The sequence below is a fragment of the Macaca mulatta genome, chromosome 10, assembly GCF_049350105.2.
Source record: "Macaca mulatta isolate MMU2019108-1 chromosome 10, T2T-MMU8v2.0, whole genome shotgun sequence".
Taxonomy (NCBI): domain Eukaryota; kingdom Metazoa; phylum Chordata; class Mammalia; order Primates; family Cercopithecidae; genus Macaca; species Macaca mulatta.
The window spans coordinates 28,689,206-28,703,682 of record NC_133415.1 but is presented as its reverse complement, the minus strand read 5'-3'; positions in this window follow the sequence as shown (position 1 = coordinate 28,703,682).

Sequence of the window (14,477 nt, the reverse complement as noted above, 5' to 3'; positions counted from 1 at the left end):
CTCTCTGGGCCTCAGTGTATTGTGTGTGAAATGGAACCATCTGGCTGGGGAGGAATGGAGAGGTGGGATTCGGAGATCTTCACACTGCGGTCGCTGGAACTAGCCTCAGTATCTTCAGCGTGGGGAGAGCCAGGTGCGTGGCTAGGGACCAGGGGAAGGTCCATGCCAACCCCTGCCCCTTCCCACCCTGATCCATTGGACTTTGGGGCCAGGTGCTCCCTTATTGGGCTGCACAGTGACACCTAGGACTAGCCACCAGGGGATGCCGCGCCCCTGGTGCTTTCTTAGGCAGTGGGTGGCCAGCTGATGCTGGGAACCTGGGCACCTTCTCAGACCCATGGGCATCCAACTCATCCTGCTAATGACACGGGAGGTGAAGCTGAGTTCCAAGGAATGGGAATTGGGCATCACGCTAGAGGAAAACATCTTAGTCAGAGCCAAGCCCCTGGGGGGTTTCCAAGTATAAGCCCAGAGTGAAACCCAAGCTTGTGACCCTCTCCAGAGGGAGGCCTGGTTTTCAGGGAACAGCAAATGGGAAGAGGTCCCCAGATTCCAGGGATCAGGGCTTGGACCAGCTGGGGACGCAGCCCAGAGGGAGTGGGTCTGGAAGGGAACAGCTAGACACAGCAGCCTTCACCACTGGCAGCCCCTCCCGGCCTCCCTCGGGGCCTGCTCCCTCCTCCGGGCACAGTTCCAACACCTGGGGCAGGGTTCTGGGAAAGGCTGGTGGGAGGCTGTGATGACAGCCCAGCACCTGAGTATCACCAGGGGCACTGGGGCCAGGGCCCAGGTGAAGCCAGGTCGGGGCTCTCCTTTAGAAGCCCCGAAAACCTGGTAATACCAAAGGGCCCACAGACAAACAGGGTTTTGTGCCTGCGGAGTTGAGTACCACCGGGTCTAAGCCCTGGAGGGCTGTGACCCTGGGGCTCCCCAGGGGTGAGATGGAGGTGGGCTCAACTGGTGTACCCGTCACTCCTCAATCCTTATTTTATGTATTTAATTTTTAAAAAAAATTTTATTTGAACAAATAGAGATGGGGTCTCACTATGTTGACCAGGCTGGTCTTAAACTCTTGACTTCTAGCAGTCCTCCCAGCTTGGCCTCCAAAGTGCTAGGATTACTTTGGGGATTACTTTAGGGATGAGTCACTGCACGCGGCCTCAATCCTTATTTTGGCCTGAAAGGAAAGGCTGTGGCCCCGTTTGCAGGGGAGAAGACTGAGGCTGGAGGGGCAGGCCTTGCTCTGGGTTGCACAGCAGCAAGAGAAGTGGGAGCTGGCCATGAGGCTTCCTGGACCCGAAGCACTGGTGGGGTTCACCCTGGTTCTTCAGGTCCCATGGGGCTCAGCCCAGGACTACCTTGGTGGGGGTGGGAGACTTAAATCCTCTCCTTCATTCTCATTGTCCCTTCCCCCATCATTTCCTGAGGAAGCACATTCAGGGACCTCCCTGGCTGTGCCTCAGTCCAAAACCAGAATGACACGCATTCCTTTCCCTGGGCCTTTGCTCAGGCGGTCCCTGCACCCTGGCCTCTGCCTGACCAGGGTGGTGGGAAGAGGAGGGGGGACGTCCCCTCTGCTGCTGTCTCCACTGTTCCTGCTGCCCTGGCCTCTGGGCTTCCAGGACTGCAGTGGGTGGGTGGGTGGGCTGGCCTGAGCCCAGGAATGCACTTCAGCTCCTGGTTGAGCAAAGTCACTGAGACTTGGGAGTCGGGTCGGGTTGGGAGGAGGCGTCCACAGGCCCCCACTACGAAAGGCAGCCGTGGGAACAGTCTGCCTGTAAACAACCACTCCAGCCCAGGCTGACCAGGGGCTCTGGCTGGACATAGGGGCCTGGCAGGCTGTGTGGCCTGTAAGGACACAGTCTGTCTCTGTGCCTCAGTTTCTCTGCTGCCCAGTTGGGCGTCCCAGACTCCAGGTGTAGACATCTGGAGCAGGCAGTGCTCAGCTGGGAAGGAAGTGGGGAGGACTGGAGGAGCCATGTGTGAAGGATTCCAACCCACATCACCTGCACCCCTGCTGAGCCTGGTCAACAGAGCCCCTCAGTGGGTCCTCACTCCCCTGGCTGCCTCCCGGTTAGGCACCCTGAGGGCTGGGGAGAACAGGGCCAGGCCAGTGTCCCCAGAGAGGCTGCGCTGCCAGCACAGTAATAGCGGATTTGGATTCAGGGAAGCAGTCCCGTAGCCAGGGTGGGGAAGAGCTGCAGGCTGGGCGTGGCACCTAGGCGGCACAGCCTCCCTCCCTGGAGGCCCACGCTGCATTTCCAGGACAGCAAGTCCCAGGGATGGATGGTCCCAGGTGCCAAGGGCTAGAGGCATGGTCTGTCTGCATTCCCCACATGGATGTCTTGTAGTCACCAGCGTTTGATGCTGTCAAGTCCCCCTGTCCTCTCTGCGGACTGAGAAGCCCTTGGTCATCCTTAGGGGGTTGTGGAACCCAAACCAGGCTGCAGAAGCATAGGGACTTGAACCCAAGTTTTAAGTGACACCACCTTTTGTCCCCCTCCCTCGGTCTCTGTTCAGTTCCACTTCGATATTGCCTGTGCTGGGCCATGCAGAGAGGGTTAGGGGATAGAGATGGGAACTGGGGAGTGGGGCTCCACTCTCAGAGAGGGGCAGCCTTGCTGGATCCAGGGGAGATAGTTGAGCAGCCCCAGCTCTGCTTTCCCGGAGCTGCTGGGAACCCCGGGAATGGTGCGGAGATTCCTGGGAGCTCTGCCCCCACTTGACAACCACAGTGCAGCAGGCACCAAGTTCTCCTGCACATTGGGACAGTGTGACCCTGGGCTCTGGTTAGTGGCAGGTGGGGCCTTGGGTCCTACCAGCAGTGAGGGAGTTAGCACAGCAGCTGGCTCCTCTAGGGAAGGAAAACTCCCTTCAGACACTTTGGTGCCTGGCCTCCTGCCAGGAACAAGCAGGAGCTGAAAACTAGAAGTTGAGGCATAAGTTTGGCCACTCTGTAGTGTGTACCTGGGGAGGGCAGCAGCTCGCCACAGCTGCCAGCTGCCAGCCGTCTACCCATTCACCTGGCAGCCCGCTTTTCAGACCTGCCTGTCCACCCATCTATAAGCCCATCTCTGTCCCGTTGTTTATCTGACCATCTTTCTCTTACTGTCCTCTCTGTCCAGCAATCTGGCCTGTCTGTCGATCCATCTTCTTGTCTATCTGTGGCCCCACCTATTTGTCCACCTGTCCAATTACCTTTGATTCTATCTGTGCATCTTCTTGTCCATCCATCTGCCCACCCATCTGTCCCTGTGTCTGCCCACCGGCCTCCCCTCTCCTCCTGGGCCACAGAGCCATGGCCCAGGGCTGTGGGTCCTTGGTCAGCCTGGTGCTGCTGGGGCTGGGGCTGGGGCTGGCTGTCACTGTGCTGGCTGTGGTCCTCTCTCGCCACCAGACTCCCTGTGGCCCCCAGGCCTTTGCCCACGCTACTGTTGCTGCTGACTCCAAGGTCTGCTCAAATATTGGACTGTGAGTGAGACGTGGGAGGAAGCTGGGTGGCCTTTGGCAGCCAGCCCCTCCTGGAGAAGGCGTGTGTGTTTGAGTGTGTGAGTGTGTGGGCGTGCGTGTGTGATTGCGTGTGTGAGTGGGGGGTGTGGGGGTGTGTGAATGTGTGTGATTGTGTTTGGGTGTGTATGTGTGGGTGTGTGTGATTGTGTTTGGGTATGTGTGTGTGGGTGTATGTGTGAGAGTGAGTGCAGGGGGTGTGCGTGTGTGAATGTGTGTGATTGTGTTTGGGTGTGTGTGTGGGAGGGTGAGTGTGACTGTGTGGGAGGGGTGTGGGTGTGTGTGAATGTGTGTGATTGTGGGTATGTGTATGTGTGGGTGTGTAAGTGCGTGTGTGTGTGGGTGTATGTATGTGTGCGTGTGTGAGTGTGTGTGTGTGTGTGTGAGTGTGTGTGTGCGTGTGTGTACAAGTGCACTGGCCCAGGAAGCAGGAGCCGTGTGTGTGTGGGCTTCAGCACCTGCAGGGCTTGGGCACAAGGAGGCAGCCTCAGGGCCCTTGCACAGAACAGGTGGCAGGGGGTGACAGAACGCTGGTGACTACAAGACGTCCATGTGGGGAATGCAGACAGACCATGCCTCTAGCCCTTGGCACCTGGGACCATGGCACTCTCTGCCATGGGGCAGATGGTGATTTAGGGACAGTCATGTGTGAGTCCACACCTGGCTCCAGGATTCAGGAGACCCATTTGCACATCCCAGGTGGGGCCAGTACAGGCCCCTTCAGTGAGGCCAGTTCTCCAAGGCTGGGGTCTTCTCCCAGGGTCATAGGTGAAGGGCTTCAGAGGCTCCCTGTGTGGGTACTGGCCTGCTGGGGTACACACAATGCTGCCACAGCCAGTCTGCCCCAGCTTCCAGCTGGGGGCCACATCTCGGGTTTTTCTGTCCTGGGGAGCCTGGTGCCCCACCCCTCACATCCTCTCTCTCTGAGTCAGGGCCTGGGTCTCCTGAGCTGAGTGACTGATACTTGGTGTCCGGGATGAGGGTGTGGTGGAGAGGGGCCACGGCGGGTGTTTCCTGACCCTCTTCCAGGAAACCCAGCCCAAGGGAGGCCTCCGCTGCTGCCACTGCAGAGAGGACACATACAGGACGCCCCTTCCTGCCCTCTGCCTGCCATTGGGCCCACAAAAGCCGGGGCAAGCCTCCCCTCCCTGCCAGCCACCTGGTCTGCTTCCCAGAAGCTCTGTCTTGCAGTCCGTTGGGAGGATCCCAGTGCTTTGTAAACTAAAGCAAGGGAGGCGTGGCCATTCTCTCTCTTTGTTCATTCATTCACCTTTTGAGTCATTTCTTCCTCCCTCCATTACCCCATCTGTCCATCCTTCCCTGCCCTGATTGCTCATGCCACACCCCCAGCCCCTCCTGACCTGGTCCTTTGGTTTCTCTTCATGGCTTTCTGTCTCCTCCCACAGGGCTGAGAATGGCAGCTCAGGGACAAGTAGAGCCTGGTGACTGCTTGGTCTCCCGGGTGGCTCCTAGGGGATTTGAGGGATTGATGCCTGCTGAGGCTGTGCCCCTCCTCTGCTCAGGAGGACATACAGAGATGTGGCACCCACTTAAACTCAAAGTTGCACAGATGCAAATGAGACTGGGGTCTCAGGCACCAGAGACCACCGTGGGCACGTGGCCTTTGGGAGTGGGGACCTGCTGCCACAGATCTCTGAGTGGAGTCTGGACCTACTGGGTCTCCCCACGTGACTGTCTGGGGGTCTCTGTAGCATGCCCTGCTGTGTACGTGAGGGTCAGTGGTTGGCTAGGGGGTCTCTGCTCTAATGCTCGCTCCGCCGGCACTCCCTCAAACTCTCCCTTGGTGAAGAGAGAGGATGTGGTTTGCCGCAGTGTTTTATCGAACAACTCTCTCCACTTCCTGTTTTCAGAAGCCGGGAGTGGAAGAGAGCCTGGGGCTGGCCCCAGCTGCTGCTGCGGAACAGGGGTCACTGGACGCTGGGACCCTGGCCGGGCTGGCTGGGGGCCTCAGGAAGAGGCCTGCTGCAGCGTCATCCTGGCCGAGATCCCTCCCTGCAGGGGCCCCTGGCCATGCTGCCGCAGGGTCTGCTGGGGCCACCAGAAGCCCACGCTCCTGCCTCCATCTCTGCCCTGTGTGCTCACCTCTCACCAGCAGGCCCTCCCAGAGTCCAGTCTCTTCTGCTCTTTTTTTGTTTGTTTGTTTTTTGAGATGGTGTCTCACTCTGTCACCAGGCTGGAGTGCAGTGGCGCAATCTCGGCTCACTGAAATTTCCGTCTCCTACTCTTTCAGCATCAGGTTTTATTACTGGGATTCTGCTACAGCCAGAGACCCTGGGAGCAGATTCCTAAGGCTTATGTGAGTGTGGACCCAGCACCGTGCCTAGTAGACATACAAAAGGAGCATGGTGACAGTGAGGTCTGTCATCTCCAGCTTAATGACTGTTTTGATCCTTGTCAAAAAGGTGATTTTTGGCTGAGCATGGTGGCTCACACCTGTAATCCCAGCACTTTGGGAGGCCGAGGCGGGTGGATCACTTGAGGTCAGGAGTTGGAGACCAGCCTGGGCAACATGGTGAAACCCCGTCTCTACTAAAAATACAAAAATTAGCTGGGCATGGTAGCGGGTGCCTGTAATCCCAGCTACTTGGGAGTCTGAGACAGGAGAATCACTTGAACCCAAGAGGCAAATGTTGCAGTGAGCCAAGATAGCACCACTGCACTACAGCCTGGGTGACAGAGCAAGACTTGGTCTCAAAAAAAAAAAAAAAAGAAAAGTTTATATTTTTGTTCTAAAACTTATCTTAATGTCTTCATTCTATATTTTATATAATTATAAGAGCTATATAAGATATACTACCCCTAGTACTTTGTTTTTTGGATATTCTATTCACTCCTGATGGTTAATTTATGTGTCAACTTTGCTAAGCTATGATGCCCTGTTGTTTGGTCAAATACTTCTCAATATCTTGCTGGGAGGTTATCTCATAGATGTGATTAACATTGACAGTCAGCTGACTTTAGGTAAAACAATGTGATTAACGCTGACAGTCAGTTGACTTTAAGTAAAACTGAGGTTTCCCAGAGAAGCAGGAATTCTGCTTTAACACTATAACATGTAAATCCTGCCTGAGTTTCTGGCCTGCTGACTGCTCTCCAGGTTTTAGGTTCCAGACTTCGAGATCAACTCTTACCTGAATTTATAAGCTGCTGGTTCGCCATACAGATTTTAAACTTGCTAGTCCCCACAACCGTGTGAGCCAATTCCTAAATAAATCTCTCTCTATGTATAACCTATTGGTTTAGTTTCTCTAAAAACCTTTTACATCTAGTTTCCTGGATGTTAAGTAATACTGAAACTAGCTAGTAACTTCTTTTCTTTTTTTTTTTGAGATGGAATTTTGCTCTTGTTGCCCAGGCTGGAGTGCAGTGCCGCGATCTTGGCTCACCGCAACCTCCACTTCCTGGGTCCAAGCGATTCTCCTCCCTCAGCCTCCCGAGTAGCTGGGATTACAGGCATGTGCCACCATGCTCGGCTAATTTTTGTATTTTTAGTAGAGATGGGGCTTCTTCATGTTGGTCAGGCTGGTCTCGAACTCCCAACCTCAGGTGATCCACCTGCCTTGGCCTCACAAAGTGCTGGGATTACAGGCATGAGCCACCGCTCCCGGCTCCTCGTAACTTCTTCTTTTCTGTGATATGTCTCTTATCTCTAATAATACTTTTCTTCTTAAAGTCTACTTCATTAAAAATAGTAATGCTGGGCATGGTGGCTCATGCCTGTAATCTCGGCACTTTGTTGGAGGTTGAGGTGGGTGGATCACTGAAGCCCAGGAGTTCAAGACCAGCCTGGGCAACATGGCAAGACCCTGGCTCTACAGAAAAATACAAAAATTAGCCGGGTGTGGCTAATATAATTCTAAGTTAGCACACCTGTAGTCCCAGCTACTTGGGATGCTGAGGTGGGAGAATCGCTTGAACCTAGAAGGGGGAGATTGCTGTGAGCCAAGATCATGTCACTGCACTCCAGCCTGGGAGACAGAGTGAGGCTCTATCTCAAAAAAAAAAAAAAAAAAAGAAGTTATACAGCTTTCTTGGTTAATGCATGCATATTTTTCATTATTTTCCACCTTTCTGTATCCTTATATAAAAGGCATTAGTTGGGTTTTTATTTCCAATTAGTTTAATTTTTATTATCCTTTTAAATGTAACTAATTATTTATTTGGGTTGAAATCCACCACCAATTTGTTTTCCATGCCTACTCTCTTTCTTCTTATCTCCTCCCACATCTTGTTTTGCATTTATTATTTTTATTATTTAATTTCCTCCTCTATTAGTTTTGTAACTGTGCAGTCTTGGAGTTATTTTAAAAGAGACAGTAGATTATTTTAGAGCTTACAACATGCATCCTTCACTTACCAAAGTCTAACATGAGCTAGTACTTTTTTGTTGTTGTCGTCATTGAGACAGAGGGAGTCTCGCTCTGCTGTCCAGGCTGGAGTGCAGTGGAGCAATCTTGGTTCACTGCAACCTCTGCCTCTTGGGTTCAAGCAATTCTCCTGCCTCAGTCTCCTGAGTAGCTGGGATCACAGGAGTGCACCACTATGCCCAGCTAATTTTTGTATTCTTTTTTTAGTAGAGACAGGGTTTCACCATGTTGGCCAGGCTGGTCTTGAACTCCTGACCTTAAGAGATCCGCCTGCCTCGGCGTCCCAAAATGTTGGGATTACAGGCATAAACCACTGCGCCTAGCCTATGAGTTAGTACTTCTATCCCCTTCCTAGTCAGTACAAGAACCTTGGAACAGGAATGAAATTTACCCCCAATGACTTATATGCTAATATTTTTGTGTTTTTTAAATATATGTATATGTGCAGCTGGGTGCGGTGGCTCATGCCTGTAATCCCAGCACTTTGGGAGGCCGAGGCGGGCAGATCACAAGGTCAGGAAATCGAGACCATCCTGGCTAACACGGTGAAACTCTGTTTCTACTAAAAATACAAAAAACTGGCTGGGCGCAATGGCTCACACCTGTAATCCCAGCACTTTAGGAGGCCGAGGAGGAAGGACAACCTGAGGTCAGGAGTTTGAGACCAGCCTGACCAACATGCAGAAACCCCATCTCTACTAAAAATACAAAATTAGTCGGGCATGATGGCGCATGCCTGTAATCCCAGCTACTCGGGAGGCTGAGGCAGGAGAATTGCTTGAACCTGGGAGGCGGAGGTTGCAGTGAGCTGAGATCGCACCTTTGCACTCCAGCCTGGGCAACAAGAGCAAAACTCCATCTCAAAAAAAAAAGATAAAATAAAAAACTAACTAACTAAATAATACAAATTAGTCGGGCGTGGTGGCGCATGCCTGTAATCCCAGCTACTCTAGAGGCTGAGGCAGGAGAATGGTGTGAACCTGGGAGACGGAGATTGCAGTGAGCCGAGATCGCACCACTGCACTCCAGCCTGGGCGACAGAGTGAGACTCCGTCTCAAAAAAAAAAAAAAAAAAATATATATATATATTTATATTTTGTGTGTGTGCGTGCATAGATGTATCTGTGTGTTTTTTGTGTTTTTATTCTTATTTATGTTGAGAGTGTAGAGCTATGTAAAAATAAACAGAATTGTATAATGAAGCCCCATGTATCCATTCAATTTCAACAACAATCTTATGGCCAAGCTAATTTCATGTATACTCTTTCTCTTTCCTGCTTCCTTCTACCCCACATTATTTCAGTGCAAATCCCAGATATATAACTTTACCCATACATATTTCAGTATGTTTTATTTATTTTAAACCCCACAAAATACCATTTTCTATACTACTACAATTTTATAACAATAACATTCATTTAGATTTACTCAAACATTTACTTCTTCTGTTACCCTTTATTTTTATTTATAAAAATATATTTGGGAAAAAATATATTTGCACACATAGTCAAGGATCTCCTGAGGGCTATGTCATGGCCAAAATATACATATATATTCCATATTTATATCTATCTATATATACACACACATACACACACACATATATACACACACAAACATATATGTATTCCACTTTCACTTTTTTATTTGTTTTTTGAGACCGAGTCTCGCTCTCTCGCTCTGTTGCCCAGGCTGGAGTGCAGTGGTGCGATCTCAGCTCACTGCAACTTCTGCCTCCTGGGTTCAAGTGATTCTCCTGTCTCAGCCTCCAAATATCTGGGATTACAGGCATGAGCCACCACGCCTGGCTAATTTTTTTTTTTTTTTTTTTTTTTTTTTGAGACGAAGTCTCCCTCTGTTGCCCAGGCTGGAGTGCAGTGGCACGATCTTGGCGCACTGCAACCTCTACTTTCCTGGTTCAAGCAATTCCCCTGCCTCAGCCTCCCGAGTAGCTGGGATTACAGGTGCACACCACCATGCCCAGATAATTTTTTTGTATTTGTAGTAGAGACAGGGTTTGCCTATGATGGCCAGACTGTTCTCAAACTTCCGACCTCTGGCAATCCACTCACCTTGGCCTCCCAAAGTGCTGGGATTATAGGCATGAGCCACCATGCCTGGCCTGTTTTTTTTTTTTGTTTGTTTTTGTTTTTTTTTTTTTTTTGAGATAGAGTCTCGTTCTGTCACCCAGGCTGGAGTGCAGTGGCAAGATCTTGGCTCACTGCAACCTCCGTCTCTGGGGTTCAAGCAATTCTTGTGCCTCAAGAATTGAGTAGCTGGGATTACAGGCGCCCACCACCACATCTGGCTAATTTGTGTATTTTTGGTAGAGATGGAGCTTCACCATGTTGGCCAGGCTGGTCTTGAACTCCTGACCTCAAGTGATCCACCTATCTCGGCCTTCCAAAGTGCTGGGATTACAGACATGAGCCACCATGCCCGGCCATTTTCACTTTTGAAGGATATTGTTAGTGCACATAAAATTCTAGGTTGGCAGATATTTTCTTTCCTCAGTTTGAAAACATGATTCCCTTGTATTTGATTTCTCCTGTTTTTATTGAGAAGCCAATTCTCAATCTAATTTTGCTCATTTGAAGGCAATGTCTTTTTTTGTTGTTGTGTTTTTTGAGATGGAGTCTCACTCTGTCGCCCAGGCTGGAGTGCAGTGGCGTGATCTCAGTTCACTGCAAGTTCTGCCTCCTGGGTTCACGCCATTCTTCTGCCTCAGGCTCCCGAGTAGCTGGGACTACAGGTGCCCACAACCACTCCCAGCTAATTTTTTGTATTTTTAGTAGAGATGGGATTTCACCATGTTAGCCAGGATGGTCTCGATCTCCTGAACTTGTGATCCACCTGTCTTGGCCTCCCAAAGTGCTGGGATTACAGGTGTGAGCCACCGCACCTGGCCCCTTAATTGTTGTATTTTTAATAGAGATGAATTTTTGCCGTGTTGGTCAGGCTGATCCCGAACTCTTCGTTTCAGGTAATCCACCCTCCTCAGCCTCCCAAAGTGCTGGGATTACAGGTGTGAGCAACCCCTACACCCCGGCCTGAAGGCAGTATCTTTTTTCCTCTGGCTGCTTTAAAAAGGTTTGTCCTTGGCTTTGAGCAGTTTTACACTGATGCATTTAGGTGGTTCTTCATTCTATGACTTCATTCTTTTTTGTCCATTTTAGAAAATTCTCAGCTTTATCTCTTCAAGTATTACGTCTTTCCCATCCTCTCTCTTCTCTCCTTATGAGACTCCAATTTCACATGACTTATACCTTGTTAAAGTATCTCCCATGTCTGTTAATCCATTTCCTGTGTGTTCTGTCTATTTTTCTCTTTGTACTTCAATTTGTACATTTTGTATCAGACTATCTCCCAATTAGCCGGACATGGTGGTGGGGCACCTGTAACCCCAGCTACTTGGGAGGCTGAGGCAGGAGAATGGCTTGAACCCAGGAGGTGAAGGTTGCAGTGAGCTGAGATCATGCCACTGTCCTCCAGCCTGGGCAACAGAGTAAGACTCTGTCTCAAATAAATAAAAAATAAATAAATACCAGTTCATTATTTATTTATTTATTTTTTATGTTTGTGTCTACTGTGCTGTTCAAATTGAGTTCCTAATTCCATTTTTTTTTTTTTTTTTTTGAGACACAGTCTCTATCTGTTGCTCAGGCTGGAGTTCAGTGGTACGATCTCAACTCACTGCAGCCTCTGCCTCCCAGGTTCAAGCGATTCTCGTGCCTCAGCCTCCTGAGTAACTGGGATTACCACCATGCCTAACTCAGTTTTGTGTTTTTTTTTTTTTTTTTTTTTTTTTGAGACGGAGTCTCGCTCTGTCGCCCAGCCCAGGCTGGAGTGCAGTGGCGCGATCTCGGCTCACTGCAAGCTCCGCCTCCCGGGTTCACGCCATTCTCCTGCCTCAGCCTCCCGAGTAGCTGGGACTACAGGCGCCCACAACCGCGCCCGGCTAATTTTTTGTATTTTTAGTAGAGACGGGGTTTCACCGTGGTCTCGATCTCCTGACCTTGTGATCCGCCTGTCTCGGCCTCCCAAAGTGCTGGGATTACAGGCGTGAGCCACCGCGCCCGGCCAGTTTTGTGTTTTTAGTAGAGACAGGTTTCGCCATGTTGGCCAGGCTGGTCTTGAACTCCTGGCCTCATGTGATTCACCCCGCTGTCTCCCAACGTGCTGGGATTATAGGCGTGAGCCACCACTCCCAGCCTCCATTTTTTTTTTTTTTTTTTTTGAGACGGAGTCTCGCTCTGTTGCCCAGGCTGGAGTAGAGTGTCACGATCTCGGCTCACTGGAACCTCCACCTCCCGGTTCAAGAGATTCTCCTGTCTCAATCTCCCGAGTAGCTGGGACTACAGGCACATGCCACCATGCCTGGCTAATTTTTGTAATTTTAGTAGAGATGGGGTTTCACCATATTGGTCAGGCTGGTCTTGAACTCCTGACCTCAGGTGATCCACCCACCTCAGCCTCCCAAAGTGCTGGGATTACAGGAGTGAGTCACCATGCCCAGTGCGTCTATTTTTTTTATAGTGGCCAGTTTTCTGATTAAATTCTTGTTTCTTTATATCCTTGAATATAGATATAAAGTACTTATTTTAAAGTTCATGGTCTGACAATTTCATAATCTAGAGATCCTATGGGCCTTTTAAAAAATTGTCTCTGCTTTCTCTTGAGCTTTGTTCCTGCTGTCTTATTTCCTTGTTTGCTTGGTTGTTTTTAATTTGGCAATGGAGGGTGTGTATAAAAATTGTTAGAAATAATTTTTTTTTTGAGATGGAGTCTCGCTCTGTTCCCAGGCTGGAGTGCAATGACATGATCTCGGCTCACCGCAACCTCCACATCCCAGGGTTCAACTCTCCTACCTCCGCCTCCCGACTAGCTGGGATTACAGGCAGGTGCCAGCATGCCTGGCTAATTTTTGTATTTTTAGTAGAGATGGGGTTTCACCATGTTGGTCAGGCTGGTCTCGAACTCCTGACCTCATGATCTGCCTGCCTCAGCCTCCCAAAGTGCTGGGATTACAGGCGTGAGCCACTGTACCCAGCAAGAAATAATTTTTAAAAATAATTTCCAGCCCCAGCACGATGGCTCATGCTTGTAATCTCATCACTTTGGGAGGCTGAGGCAGGCAGATTGCTTGAGCCTAGAAGTTCAAAATCAGCCTGCGCAACATGGTGAAACCCCATCTCTACAAAAAATAAAAAATTAGCTAGGCGTGGTAGTGTGTGCCTGTAGTCCCAGGTGTTTGGGATGCTGAGGTGGGAGTCTCACTTGAACCAAGGTGATCGACGCTGCAGTGAGCCATGATCCTGAGACTGCACTCCAACCTGGGCAACAGAGTGAGATGCTGTCTCAAATAAATAAATAAAAATAAAATAACGTGAGGCCTAGAAGTCTGAAATTCTGGGATCTCCCTTATGCATTTGAGCGGCTGAGATGATCTGAAGCTGGATCCAGTGCTCCTGAGGGCTGCTCTATTTCTGGTTGACTGTCACTCCTAGAGTAAGAAACCTGCACCCCACGTGTGGGGCATTATGGCATTGCCTCCCTCAGCCACGTGAATAGGTCAACAGCACTGCTCTAGACCAGGTGTGGTGGCTCACGCCTATAGTCCCAGCTACTCAGGAGACTGAAGCAGGAGGATTACTTCAGGCCAGGAATTTGAGACCACCCTGAGCAATATATTAGGTTGGTACAAAAGTAAGTGTGGTTTTTGCCATTAAAAGTAATAGCGACCCTGTCTCAGCAAAAAAAAAAAAAAAAAAAAAAGGAAGAAGAGAAAAAGAATCAGCTGGGCATGGTGGCTCACACCTGTAATCCCAGTACTTTGGGAGGCCGAGTTGGGTGGATCACAAGGTCAGGAGATTGAGACCATCCTAACATGGTGAAACCCCGTCTCTACTGAAAATATGACAAATTAGCTGGGCATGGTAGTGGGCACCTGTAGTCCCAGCTATTCGGGAGGCTGAGGCAGGAGAATGGCGTGAACCCAGGAGGCGGAACTTGCAGTGAGCCGAGATCGCACCACTGCACTCCAGCCTGGGTGACAGAGTGAGACTCCGTCTCAAAAAAAAAAAGAAAGAAAGAAAGAAAAAAACCCCACTGCTCTGTCTCTCAGCCTCCTCTTCCAGGATTGGCTGTCATCTTGAGGGGAATGCTGGCCTTGCCTGTCTCCAGCCTTGTTCTTCTCTGCCTCTTATGCCTTTAAGCACATGTTTTCTATTTGCTGGGCTGTGAAATCTGCACTTCATCTGATGGGGTTTGCTTTATAGGTGACTAGATCCTTTTCTCTTGGTGGTTTTAGAATTTGCATCTTCACATTGACTTTAAATAGTCTGATTACAGTTTGCCATGGCAAAGACCCTTTGCATTGCATTGTTTGGGGATATTTGACCCTCTTTTATCTGGATGTCTAATCTCCTGTTAGATGTGAGTAGTTTTCATTATTTCATTAATGGGCTGGCATGTGGACCGTGGTTCCAGGGGGGCTCAGAGAGGCAGCCGCCTGATGTCTGACCGCTTCTCTTTCTGTCTCTTTTCTTACCTGGACTCTGGGTTGCTTGTTAGCTGCTTCTG